A 13234-nucleotide genomic window follows, 5' to 3' on the forward strand; every position below is an offset into this window, starting at 1 on the left:
ATTTCTATGGGTAAATTGAAATTCTTTTTGTTAGTATTAGTGTTGAGTTGGTTTTGGTTTGGACTTTATATGAGTTATTAACATCGATAGGATATAAAACTTATTCACATTCAAAATCATAAGTTCTAGCTTGAATAATATGATAATAGATGAAAAACTACGAAAAAAATTAAGAAATATTTATAAATTACCTTACAAATAAATATTTTTATGTATACAATATTTTAAAAATTGAATACATGTAATGTCGGGTTGGTTTGGTTCGGTTTGACTTTTTTTTTAGCTAAAATCAAACCAAACCAATTATGATCGGGTTTTTTTTTCCAACACCAAACCAAGTCAAACCAAACCACTAGTCGGGTTTTTTTCTCGGTTTAACTCGATTTATCGGTTTGGTGCGATTTGTAGGTTTACTTTGTACACCCCTAGTTATGGGTATTGACTGCTAGAGTTATCTAAAATCTTGATAAATTATAAAATGACAAGGTTAAACAATGTAAATTTCCAATTTTGAGAACTCAATCAATCAAATTTACAAATAACTATGAAAATCATCCCCTAAAATCAGTTAAATAAGATATACAAAATTCTGAAGAACTATTAATAGATATCTGACCTTACTGTTACGAGATTACATCACAAGCCAATGTCGCCATCATCACCTGTGCTATCAGCTTCATCGTCATTAGTACTATTATTACTTTTTCCCCTGATGATCACTGATCTACTCTATCATTGTGTCATCCTCTTGCCCAGAATCTTCTTTGTTATAGTCAATTTTAACTTCATGTTCTGTTGAGCCTCCAATTCAATAACATTTACATCTAGGGTAACCGAAACAACATCATCCCTACGTAGTTAACTCAACATATCCACTGTATCATTGACAGTTGAATTACTTTGAAATGTCATATGTTGATACACTTCATCACTTGTAATATGCAACTCATCACTTTCTGCCTCTGAATTTTCCTTCCGGACATAACATACAATTGTCTATCTTGAAATTTGAGAACAATTCGTCAATTCTCCCCCAATTTTGGGTCATCAATGTAAAATATTTGTTTTGCTTGAGTAGCTTGTATAGATGAATCATGCTCATACCAAAAATTTTGACACATACGCTCGTACATTTTTTTTAATCTTTTTGTATCTATGTTTTCTTGCGAAGATCAAACCACTTACATTTTTAAGTAGGAGAACTCGATTGTCATCAACATACTCTTAACTCAATTATGTGAATAAGTTGTCTATTTGATGAAGATATGAAATACCTCTACTGATAAATTGGGGAGTACGAATTGTGCCTGAGAAAAAGGCGTCAAGTGCGAAGACATTGACTCCTGGAATTCACGTGTTGATCCCTTTCGTCGAAAAAATTACTTATGTGCATTCACTCAAGGAAGAGGTTATTCCTATACCTGACCAATCTGCCATTACTTAGGACAATGTAAGCATTTTGGTTGATGGTGTTCTCTAAGTCAAGGTTAGACAATTCATGAGAGGGGCAATTCCTTTGGTAGCGTATAGGGGTATAGCAGGAGGAGGATCTCAGGGGAATACTGTCGTTGTTTTCAATGTGAACGCGGAGACTTTCTCAAAAATGAGTGTCCCTCGGAGCTTTAGCTCATTCCTTGGTTAATTTTTCTATGGATCTTTCTCCAGCATTTGAGTTCATTTATTTGGTGGTCGGTTCCTTTTTTAATGCCAATGGCTTGGAGGTTTGACTTTTGAAGGACTAGGAGGTTTGATAATGATTCCCACAATTGCCTAACAACTTTGAAGGGTGTTTAAAGTAGATTATTACTACTTGAGGGTGACCAATAGGTTTGATTCTTATCCTAGCTTAATTAAGGTGTTTGTTCTTCAATGAATCTAAATTTTGCTTCCAATTTGGGTCTAATCTAAATTCTCTACTTGCTACTTTAACCATGTTCAGATCATTGTTTGTGTTTTGGAATTGATATTAATATGATGGATGACAGGATGGTGACAATCATGGCGGAGGAGAAGATGAAGAAGACGGGGATATAATTATAAACTTAAGTATTGTTTAAGTTAATGAAATGTGTCACGATTTCATTGGAGCGTTACACTCACTTATTTGGAAAAAGTGGTCATTAAAGTGGTGTAAGAACCTCTTTTTAATCCTAGTGTAAGAACCAAAAACAAAAACGCATAAATCATTCTTTGAACAATTCAATCTTGGCAGTTGATATAAGATTTTAGGGGAATGTTAGGAGGTTTAGTGCTAGAGAAACTTTTTTTTGTTATTATTTTCTTAATATAATATTAGACTAAAACAGGCTTAAATAAAGTGACATAATTCATCATTCATATAACCAACCCCAATTTGCTTGAAATTAAGGCGTAGTTGTACTGTTGGAGGTTCTATGGAAACATCTGATAACTACCGGATTAGAGCTCACATTAAGGAGGGTTTCCAAGCCGATATCAAATCCTTGGATTGCTACAAAAGTACAACTAGGCCGAAATAGCCAAAAATGGGGTGAAAATTTCATCTCCATGAAAGGGAATCATGGAGATGACTTCCTCTTCTTTTCAACTTCGTCTCCACGAAGTCTAATCGTGGAGATGTTCTTCAATGGCCTCAATGCTGCCGTCCAGTTCTGTCCATCTCCACGAACTCTAACATGGAGACGTCTCTTGACCACGAATTGGGGCAGCTTTCCTCTCCCTCTTCCTTTGGCTTGTTTGGCTTTAAAATTTGGTTTCCACGACCTTTTGTAGCATTCCAACAAGCGTGAGCGCTCATCCGGAAGTTATCAACATCTCTGTTAAACAAATGGATAATGCACGTCACCAAGTCAATAGAAGTATAGCAGTAGGTTGGAGTAAAGGCCTTTGGATGGACCTTATATTTTACAACTATAATACACATCACAGCAACCCAACTCCAGCATCCAAATGCTCCTCAGTTCAAGTCAGAACAGAATCATATCAATCGAGTCTAGGTCATGCACCTTTCTGCAACACCTTCACTTTCAGATTACATGGTCGAGTAATTACCACAACAACTGATTCTCTATTAATTTGACCTTTCTGTGAGGGGGGAGAAAGGAAATAGACAAAAAGAGAAGCTAGCTAAATCTCCCTAAAAGATGGTAGTTACCAATTTTGTGTTTGGGATCAATAGCTTCTGGAAATGAGCTTAAAGAATGACATAGTCGGTGAAGATTCATATAGTTGACCGTAACTAGGTTGGGGTTGAGGCATAGTTGTTGTTTTGATCACTAGCTTCCGGACAGTTTGTATATGGTAAAAATCTGATTAACGTTTGTCCGGTGCAAACCGGGGGCGATAAAAGAAAGAAGGCAAACAATAGCGCTTGATCAGAAGAAGTTTGAAGAAAATCGTTGGGTCCGATTCAACCGGGGATAACTCCTTATCGCAGTTGGTCCGGTTCCTCCATGGCCGAGTTGATCGTGGCCGTTTGTCCGGTTCAAACATAGCGGAATCAGTCGTGGCCGTTAGCCGATTTCTTCATGATCATTCGATCGTGGCCGTGGTCGGATAATCGGTTATTCGCTCGCCACGTGTGGAAATCATGTTGCCACACATACGACGGTCGTACGGGTGTGACCGTACGACCCCAACCTTACCCATATTAGGTTTTCTTTATCCTAAAGGGCTCCGTGATGTATGGAGGGCCCGAGGAAACTATAAATAGGGGCATTTCCTTACTTTTGAGGTTGGCTTTTCGGATCAAGAAGCTGCCACGACCCGACCCGTGAGCGTGACTAGTGCCGCCGGGCACCCATACGCGCTCATTAACAACCGACTCACATTTATTCGACGCATACAACCGACTCATACATTTATAAATATCAAACGTGGCTACCAACACGCGCATATAAACTAATATATACATAAGCAGAGAGAGAGAGAGAGGCTGTCATAATATACATAACATATCAAAGCATACATACACGCGATCCGAAAAAGGGCGCAACCACGGCGGATGGGCCGCCCAAACACAACTTGCTCGACGCGCGTCCGAACAAAGCGCACGCAACCCACATCTATGTCTACGGACCTCTGTACGGAACAACGGAATCGGATGACGGGACGGGGCCCCGCCGTGCCACGAATAAACATAATCATATACATCGGGAGAGTATATACCCAAAATATTGGCTCCGAACAAAGGGAGCACTGCGAACGACGGGAGAATGGAAATCCTACGCCGGTGGATCACCAAAATACGTACACGGGCATGAAACGCCCCCGAAGAAAAGGGGGTCGATGCGGAATGTGCGAGTATGCAAAGCAGACAAAAAAATACAGTAATCAAATCTGAGTCATAATCGAAACGGAAGTACAGAAAGTAGGTACATATCCAAAAATACCAAAATGTTTAGGCAAAATACATCAAAACCCCCCTGAACTATACCCGAAAAGTCGATATCACACCTAAACTATACGAGCGACCTATTACACACCTAATATATTTAAAAGTGATATTTTTTGCTCCCTGATATAATATGACCAGTTGCATTAGGGGAGAGTGTACACACTCTCTCCCCACGTCAGTACCACGTCAATCCATGTCAGTGCCACGTCAAAAAATCCTCTAATTTTTATTTATTTTATTTATTCTTTCACAATTTTGCTTTATTTACTTTATTAACAAAATTAAAAATTTTAAAAACTAATTTTCCCTCTTCTTTTTCATTTCACCACACCATCCCCCCCCCCTTCCCTTCCACCTTCACGCTACCCCCACCCCCCAAATCCTTCACACCACCAGCACCACCTGCCCGCCAGCCCCCACCCCCAGACCCCAAATCCTCCTTCTTCATTTCCACTAAGCAGGTTTTGGAGGAATTAGAAGAGATAATAGCATCATTAGCAACTAATGCACCAATAACATTCGGATTTTGGGAGGAGCGAGGGCTACGACAATCATTAGTTTTGTGTGTTACTCAGTCCAAAGCACCCTAAATTCTTCGAAATATATACGACCATTTTCTCAAAGAGGCGGTGATGATATTTGCTTATGTGAGCTTAAAAAAGGTTGTTTGGGTTTAGAAACGAGTGAATCTGTATCTTGGCTTGGTAAACCTCTGATGGTATGTGATTTGAGGTTTTTCTATCACGAGCAACTGGTTCTTTCGCTGCCATTGTGTGGTCTCCTCCTCTCTTTGTCCCATTACTAACCTTGCTCTGAGCCTTAAATTGCAAGTAGTCCTTGACATTCTTTGATGGAAAAACCAATGCGAAATAGGAATTATTTATTTATTCATTCATTTGTTGGTTCCCGCATTGAAATCTTGGTGGGAGAATTTAATAGTGCTTCTCTTTCGTAGCTCTAGCTTCCGAAGATGCACATTCTTTGTGATTTCTTGCAGCCTAACGATTCTCTTGTCTTCTGTTGTGGTACGTATTAACCACCCCTTTTGATGGTGATGAAATGGAGGAGAGGGGTGGGGAAATGAAGAAAGAAAGGGACGGGTGGGGGTTGGGGTGAAGAAGAAAAGGGGGATGTGGTGGTGGTGGTGGTGATGAAATGGAGGAGAGGCGGGTTTGGGTGGTGGGGGTGGTAGTGGTGAAAATGGAGAAGAAGAGTTGAAAGAAAATCAGTTTTTATTAAATTAAAAATTATTTTTACTACTTCACTCGCCTATTTATTAAATATCATTATTTTTTTTTGCCACGTCAGCTTATAAGGTGCAAATAAATTCAGTTTTTAGATGTTAAGGTGTGTAATAGGTCGCTCGTATAGTTTAGGTGTGATATCGACTTTTCGGGTATAGTTCAGGGGGGTTTTGATGTATTTTGCCAAATGTTTATTTATTATATTATTTTTGTTTCTCAAGAAAAAAAAATTGTGCATAGGACTCAGTGTCACACCACATACCGCGGTCAAAATCCTGCGGCAATATCACATCACATAACATACCGCGGCCAAATACCCAGCGGCAATATCCTGAGAACATACCGCGGCCAAATACCCGGCGGCAATATCACATAACATACCGCGCTAAATACCCAGCCGCAACATCACATAACATACCGCGGCCAAATATATATATATATATATAATATATATAACATATATATATATATATATATATATATATACAATATCATTATATACAAATCATTATATAGAATAACCAAAGCGAATTATTATTTCCAAACCAAGACAATAACCAAATCAAATTTCCTCCGAATATCATTCGGGAACATATCGATCGAACTTCGAATCCATAGTCACGTATCGGAATCATAGGTATACGAACCATTATTTCGGACTCACGGAGACAACTATATAATCATACTCGGGGTCGAAAGGTAGTCATATTAAGTTCTTTTCAAAGAGCCATCAAGATCATACGAGAAGAAGATCGCGGGACCACGGACGAGCGTCAACCCGGTCCGGCCCGCCAACGAAAGTCATAGTCATCACGTGTTATCGGACCATTATTACAAACTCGAAAGATATGTAACCTGATCGTACTTGAAATCGGAATAATAGTCATATCATATCCTTTCAAAAATCGTCAAAGTACATAAGGAAAGTCGCGGGGCCCACGGAGGGGTGTCGACTCAAGTCGGGCCTGCCCATGAAAATCATAGTCCTATATACGTCATAGAATCATTTACGAGCATATCAAAAGCCATCCGAGCCTTTTCTTGAAAGTTACGGGCGTTCGTAGTTTTCGGAATCGTTTAAGAACAAAACTCTTTTAAGAAAACAAAACTTTTATACAACTTTTGAAAATCAAACATACAAAGACATATAAACCATAACTTGTCCATATAAGGATTCCAACATCAAAAGCAAATACGACACATCAACGTATTCGGATTTTTGAGAATAGAATTACCCCGAAGCTCATAACGTATCATAACTTAGCCATATCTAAGACATGCCAAAAGAAGGAAGGTAAACTTTACATACCTCAACGCTATCAAAGTTACTTCAAACTCAAGCTAGAGCCAACCTACGCCTCAGGCTCTCCAAGGTCTACAAACAAGTCATAATATGCCAAACATTAGCTAAAGACTTTTTGGGCATTTAATTCCAATTTAGCCCTTAATTCTACAGAAATTTGGGCAGCATTTCCCTTGTAAATAGACCAACCCCGAGAATTTAACTCGGCCAAATCAACAACAACAATATCAACAACCAACCTAGCAACATCAATAACCAATCCGAAAGGCAATATAGCATTAATAACTCTCTTTTATGTTATTCGACGACATTCAATACTTTCAATTCAACGGCTTACATTCAAGCCAACATTAACGCTTATACATTCAAATACTAACCCGAACCCACACCAACAATATCCAAAGACATTATAAGCAATTCATACAATATTTCCAACAATCCAACAAATGCGCCGATTTACCCGAAAACAGTCCCAAACCCGAGAACAACACCCATAACACATTTCTAGCTTTCGAATCATGATTTGTACCGACAATTCACATTCTAGCAACATCATTCTCATAAACATAAAATTCACATTAAATGCACATAATTCTCCAATTCAGCCCATAGACATCCCAATATCAATCTTGAGTCATTAAACTCTTATCGTCAAAATAAAATTCGACGACTACAATCAAAATTCCAAATAGAGTTTATTCATTCTTTGCTACACTTCACAAGCCATACTCGGCCAACACTACATATGCCAACTTCATGATTTTCATTCATCTCATCACATCACAACACTCAAAACATGCTAACTAGGCTTTAATTCATTGCTTCGACACAACACAACACACACACACTTACACGGCCATATACTACATATACAACCTCAACTCCAACAAGTCATATTTCATGAATTTCCTCCATTTTAACATGCATACAACATTTATAACACATAAAACACAATTAAATCTCACTTTTCTTCTTCAACTCCATCAGCTGGCTAGGGTTAGCGATCTACAAAACGGATGGTTGGATGACCCAAAAAACACTTCCACGCTACTTAGGGACCTCAAATTAGTGGATTTGCATCAACAAAATATTTTTGGAGTGGCTAGAATTGAAGTTGGTTTTTTTTTTTTCTCTTTTTCTCCTTGGCCGAGAGCTCCCTTTAATGGGGTTCTTCAACTTCTATTTTTTTCTAAGTGTAAAGTTATAGGAAGATGACTTATTAGTCATCTTTTGCATACTAATATAAGTCATACAAGTGTCCATGGCCCACACACATGTGTTGGACCAATTAAAATTGTCCACAAGGTGTGTGGGACCAATTCAAGCCACATGGCCAACATGGCCAATTTTCATGAATTACTAACTTCCAAATATTCCACTTTTGGTCCCAAATTTTTCTAAATATTCCATGCCAACAAATTCATGAACAACTTGTGTCTCAAAACGAAATCGAAGGTCAAAAGTCTCGACATTGTATCCCGGAATGGTTTTGTCTCCAACCTATCATAATGTACAAAAATGCGGGATATAACATCCTCCCCCCCTTTAGAACATTCATCCTCGAATGTTAAATTAGCCTTACAGGATCTTATAAGCATTTGGGGGAGTTTCTTTTACAATTATCACAAACAGTTCATACATCAATTAGCATAACCAATTAAAGAGTCTAAAGTAGGATGTATCCCGCATGCACGGGTGGCGCCTCCTAGATACGATCCTTTTGTCCACGGGTCAACGCATATAGGTGGTTCGATGGGCCAAAAGTGGAATATTTGGAGGCTCCGCCACGGCCTCCGCCACGGCATAGAATTGAAATTGTCCCACACGGGGTTTAGACCCCCGCATATGTGTCGGGCGCATAGATACGAAGGGGAAGACTCAAATATTTAATATACACTTAGGCAACCGACCGGTCATAAAGGAGGCCGAGCTTCAATTCTAGCCACTCCCCTCCACCGCCCTCCCGAGTGGACAATCCTTCATAAAGTGGCCCCGCGCCGGTTTAAGTAAAGCAAGCACCCGTGGCACGATAATACTCCCCGAGTGGCGTCCCTAATATGACATGTTGGAGGACATCGGGGTAGGGTGTGTGTGCCGGAATCTCCGTCCATGAATTGTTGAGCCCGAAGCATGTTTTGAAATGTGATGAGATGCCTCTAAATACCCCGCACCATGTAGGTTGGCCGAGTATGGCCGTGAAGTGTAGAGAGCCGAATTTTGGGGGTGTGGCAAGATATTGGGATGTCTATGGGCCGGGGAGGATACGGTGCATTTAATATGAATTTTATGTTTATTTGAGGCTATGTTCTTACTATTCGAGACTCCCTGTTATGGATCATTCCGCGGATCTCGGCCCTCTTGTTGGCCGGCCCCTATCATGAATTGCTTATAACGTCCGACGCCCCCGTGTCGCTCCTCCATAGCCCCGGGCATGTGCTCGAATTCGTACAATGTCCAACATAAATTTTGATTTTATATTAATGGGTCCATAGACGCTTTCGCCATCACCGTACAACTGGCCGAGTCAACCAAGTAGTCATCCAGCCCTATCACATACCGGTGCATCCGTATTAAATCAAAAGTCATAATGTTTGACATATTATGACTTGTTTGTAGACCTCGGAGCGAGGCGTAGGTTGGCTCATCAGCTTGAGTTTGAAAACTTTGATAGCGTTGAGGTATGCTAAATATTCCTTCATTTGGCGGACGCTCCCGCCCTGCATTAGCGGCGAGGAATTCTCGTCTACCCTAGCCCGCCTCATCTGCGGAGGTAGAAAATGATTGATTTTCAAAAGGTATAAAAGTTTTGTTTTCAAAAGAGTTTTGTTCTAAACTCGCTCCATACGGTAACCGGGGGGCATATCTCGCTCTAGTTCTATGACGTATTATAACTAAGACTCATACCAATTAGTCACACCCTACATCGTGCAACCGATAGGATGCCATCTCAACCGACTCTAAGGTCTCGAAAGCACCGATCAATCGATAAAACGTGTGTACGCTGCATCTGCCGGATGAACTCCTGAGGGTCCTCTGCGGGCTTTGACCCGAAAAACTCTGGTGGGCCACAAAGCAGAAAATCACGAGCCCTCTGACTATCGCGCCTGTCTACACGATCATCCCCTACTCCCGAGGAAATATGATTTGGTTATTGTCGTGAACCTCGCCCCGCTACCAATCGAGTCAATAATGGCCGCCTCTCGCGGGATCCCATCCTCCGCCGCCCAATTTCGGGGAGCGGAGGTGCATGTACTCGAACCTCGGGAGGCGCGGTGGAGCCGCCCCTGTGGTGTGACCCCCGCCGCAAAAATAATATAATAAATATGTATCGCTCCAAATCCCTCGATATCGATTTGATTTACGTATTTTTTTGTACGCGGGGGTAGCGAGAAAAAAACCAGCCATCGGAGGCACAATCCGGCTCGGCCGGGCACGAGCCCTAGTAGCTATCCGGCCCGCCGGTCTCATTCCGTCGCTGTAGACTTGCCCACGGCGGTACCGTGGCCTTCCTCGGAGGCATCGCTGAAATCATAACACTTCATCGAGAAGGGTCATCCCGATAACAAAGCCTTATCGCACGATCTAAGATCGAAGGAAAGATAACTCTCTCCTAAATGTCCCGTAGCCTCCGTTTATAGATGTGGTGCACAACACACCGATAAACAAGACTCTACTAGACACGGTCCGTAGTCTAACATACACATTCCGAGGACTCGCTCTAATACCACTTCTCGTCACGACCCAACCCCGTATGCCGTGACTAGTGCCCGATCTGGGCACCCATACGCGCTCATTAACCAGATTCGGCATACAACCGACTCATACATTTATAAAAATCAAACGTGGCTCCGAACTGACGCATATAAACCAATATACTGCACATAAGCCGATAAGGCTATCATAATATACATAACATATCAAAGCATACATACACGCAGTCGATAAGGCTGCCACGGCGAATGGGCCGCCCAAACACAACTTGCTCGACGCATCCGAACAAAATTGTACATAACCCTCATCTATGTCTACAGACCTCTAATACAGAACAACGGAATCAGATGACGGGACAGGGCCCCGTCGTACCCTGAATAAACATAATCATATACATCGGGAGAGTATATACCCAAAATATTGGCTCCAGAACAAAGGGAGCACTCTGAACAGCAGAATGGAAATCCTACGCCGGTGGATCACCAAAATCTGTACCTGCGGGCATGAAACGCAGCCCCCGAAGAAAGGGGGTCAGTACGGAATGTGTACTGAGTATGCAAAGCAGACAAAAAAATACAGTAATCAAATCTGAGTCATAATCGAAACGGAAGTACAGAAAGTAGGTACATATCCAAAAATACCAAAATGTTTATTTATTATATTATTTTTGTTTCTCAAGAAAAACAAATTGTGCATAGGACTCAGTGTCACACCACATACCGCGGTCAAAATCCTGCGGCAATATCACATCACATAACATACCGCGGCCAAATACCCAGCGGCAATATCACAGAACATACCGCGGCCAAATACCCAGCGGCAATATCACAGAACATACCGCGGCCAAATACCCAGCGGCAATATCACATAACATACCGCGGCCAAATACCCAGCGGTAATATCACATACCGGCATACAAATCATTATTACAAACCTAATAGAATAACCAAAGCGAATTATTATTTCCAAACCAAGACAATAACCAAATCAAATTTCCTCCGAATATCACTCGGGAACGTATCAGATCGAACTTCAGAATCCATAGTCACGTATCGGAATCATAGGTATACGAACCATTATTTCAGACTCAACAGACAACTATATAATCATACTCGGGGGTCAGAAAGGTAGTCATATTAAGTTCTTTTCAAAGAGCCATCAAGATCATACAGAAGAAGATCGCGGGACCCACGGACAAGCGTCAACCCAGTCCGGGCCCGCCAACGAAAGTCATAGCCATCACGTGTTATCAGAACATTATTACAAACTCGAAAGATACGTAACCTGATCGTACTTGAAATCGGAATAATAGTCATATCATATCCTTTCAAAAATCGTCAAAGTACATAAGGAAAGTCGCGGGGCCCACGGAGGGGTGTCGACTCAAGTCGGGCCCGCCCATGAAAATCGTAGTCCTTATACGTCATAGAATCATATATGAGCATATCAAAGCCATCCGGTTCTGTCTGTGAAAGTTACGGGCGTTCGTAGTTTTCGGAATCGTTGAGGAACGAAACTCTTTTAAGAAAGAAAACCCAACTTTTATGCAACTTTTGAAAATCAAACATACAAAGACATATAAACCATAACTTGTCCACATAAGGATGCCAACATCAAAAGCAAATACGACACATCAACGTACTCGGATTTTGAGAATAGAATTACCCCCGAAGCTCATAACGTATCATAACTTAGCCATATCTAAGACATGCCAAAAGAAGGAAGGTAAACTTTACATACCTCAACGCTATCAAAGTTATTTCAAACTCAAGCTAGATCCAACCTACGCCTCGGGCTCTCCAAGGTCTACAAACAAGTCATAATATGCCAAACATTAGCTAAAGACTTTTTGGGCATTTAATTCCAATTTAGCCCTTAATTCTACAGAAATTTAGGCAGCATTTCCCCTGTAAATAGACCAACCCCGAGAATTTAACTCGGCCAAATCAACAACAACAACATCAACAACCAACCTAGAAACATCAATAACCAATCCGAAAGGCAATATAGCATTAATAACTCTCTTTTATTTCATTCGACGACATTCAATACTTTCAATTCAACGGCTTACATTCAAGCCAACATTAACGCTTATACATTCAAATACTAACCCGAACCCATAACAACAACATTCAAAGACATTATAAGAAATTCATACAATATTTCCAACAATCCAACAAATGCGCCGATTTACCCGAAAACAGTCCCAAACCCGAGAACAACATCCATAACACATTTCTAGCTTCCGAATCATGATTTGTACCAACAATTCACATTCTAGCAACATCATTCTCATAAACATAAAATTCACATTAAATGCACATAATTCTCCAATTCAGCCCATAGACATCCCAATATCAATCTTGAGTCATTAAACTCTTATCGTCAACATAAAATTCACGACGACTACAATCAAAATTCCAAATAGAGTTTATTCATTCTTTGCTACACTTCACAAGCCATACTCGGCCAACACTACATATGCCAACTTCATGATTTTCATTCATCTCATCACATCACAACACTCAAAACATGCTAACTAGGCTTTAATTCATTGCTTCGACACAACACAACACACACACTTACACGGCCATATACTAC

Source organism: Lycium ferocissimum, unplaced genomic scaffold, assembly GCF_029784015.1.
Source record: "Lycium ferocissimum isolate CSIRO_LF1 unplaced genomic scaffold, AGI_CSIRO_Lferr_CH_V1 ctg5130, whole genome shotgun sequence".
In the NCBI taxonomy this organism is placed as follows: domain Eukaryota; kingdom Viridiplantae; phylum Streptophyta; class Magnoliopsida; order Solanales; family Solanaceae; genus Lycium; species Lycium ferocissimum.